Source organism: Acomys russatus, chromosome 30, assembly GCF_903995435.1.
Source record: "Acomys russatus chromosome 30, mAcoRus1.1, whole genome shotgun sequence".
Lineage (NCBI taxonomy): Eukaryota > Metazoa > Chordata > Mammalia > Rodentia > Muridae > Acomys > Acomys russatus.
The window spans coordinates 38,061,430-38,063,366 of NC_067166.1; the positions used below are offsets into that span (position 1 = coordinate 38,061,430).

The 1,937-nt window shown below is 45.3% G+C and overlaps 1 pseudogene; it reads right to left on the reverse strand.

The window, feature by feature from the left end:
- Window positions 1-885: 885 nt before the first annotated feature.
- LOC127212409 (iron-sulfur cluster assembly 1 homolog, mitochondrial-like) lies at window positions 886-1,284 on the reverse strand (annotated as a pseudogene).
- Between the last annotated feature and the right edge of the window lie 653 nt (window positions 1,285-1,937).

A 1,937-nucleotide genomic window follows, 5' to 3' on the forward strand; every position in this document is an offset into this window, starting at 1 on the left:
GCAGTGATCCCACGGCCACAGGGATCCTCTCTAAGAACAAACTATTGTTTCCAAGTTCTAGGCAAACAAGATGGCAATTCATACAAAAGGGTTTAAATAAGACCTTTCCGTTCAAAAGAAAACTAATGCATCTCCATAAATTAAGAAGAAACTCTCATGAAAATGCTGACCAGGCGAGGTGGCCATCTCCTCTGTGTGCATCACAGCCACTGGGGTAAGCTGCGGAGGAGGGAGAGCTGGGGACTGTCCTACATACTCGGCTCCATACATCCCGGCTAAGTGAGCTGGCAGGCTCCTTATGAGAGCTTCCAATTGACAGGTCTAAGCAAACCACCAGGAAGCACTCCCTGGGGGTAGACTTTAAGCCTGGCCCGTGGTTCCCACTCCTGCTACCATAAGCCAGAACTCAAACTTGCTAGGGTCGGTGAATGCGGCCTCTGATTATCACTTTTTTTCTTTTTTTTTTATAAAAGGAGAAAAGGCTATTGCAGGGCTGAGGGAGAAGAGGGGCCACTACACCGTTACCCACAGCTGCTCTGCCCATTCTGTTCTTCATGTCCCAGCCAAACAATGGCCACAAAGCTGGTTGTAGCACAAACACATGACACCAATAAGGGCTGGGTAGGAGTTTTCGGTACAGCGCAGAAGGGAGACTCAAAGAAATCAATGGCTTCTCAGTTCCGGCCTTACAGAGAGTACAGGTACTGTGCTTTCAGTACTCTTCACAGACTGGCTTGATTTCCAAATGGATCATTTTATTCCCCGCGCCCCTACCCTCCCCCCCCCACACACACAAGACAGCCACACATTATAAATTCTGAGCATGTGACAGTCCACATGATTTCTCCAGTAAGCTCCGAGGTAGATCCCGGCTCTCCGGAGGTTTCAAACGTTAAAGCTTTCACCACAGCCGCACGTACCTTTGATGTCGGGGTTATTGGAAAAAAAAAAAAAAAAAAACTCACTGGATAGTTTTTCCTCCACATAGTCCATTTCGGTTCCTAGAAGTGTTAGCTGTGCTTTTTTTTTCGATGAACACTCTGACTCCATCTTGAATAACATCTTCATTTACTCCAGGCTGTAAGATAGGCCCCTAAAGCTCCTGGTTCGCACGCCAGCTTTCAGACCCACATGTGCCAGCTTGTCTTTCAGAAACTGTTTTATCTTGTTCACAACTGAGGGGGTCAGTGTGAGCTCCGCCTGCGTGGGCTGCAACTTCCTCTTGCTCACGGTCCGCACTGTGGTGTGGACCAGGCTGGAGGGTGGGACCTTCGGCCTCCCCATGGACACAGTGGATGCTTTTCGATGGTAGACTTTTTTTTTTTTTTTTTAACTTCTTCCCTGATTCCTTAACTGACTCGCTTTTTGGGTTTCTTTTTTCTTTTCCTCTTTTTTTTTTTTTTCTTTCGTTGTTGTTTGTTTTGTTTTGTTTTTTTGAGACAGGGTTTCTCTGTGTAGCCTTGACTGTTTTGGATTGTTCTGTAGAGCAGGCTGGCCTCGAATTCGAACTCACAGAGATCCGCCTGCCTCTGCCTCCAGAGTGCTGAGATTAAAGGCATGTGCCACCTCACCCGGCTGATTCACTATTTATTAAAATATATTGTTCACTCTTCATATATTTTTATACATCTATGGATGCTTTGTGGTCTATAAAGAGGTCACTTTGTAGGTGAGCTACTGACAAGGATGCATACTCTGTAGGAACTGGGTGGAATGCTCTTTAAATATCTGCTGAGTCAGGCAGCAAAGGATAGAGTTGAGCTCTTAAGTTTCTTTGCTGATATTTAGTTTGGAAGATCTACAGATGAGGATTGTATTGGTGTCTTCTCCTGTTACTGTATCAAGACCTATCATGCCTTTCATGAAATTAGTAGGCCCATTGCTACAGCCATACATAGTTACAGTGTTAACTATTAATATACAATGACTTCCTCTGT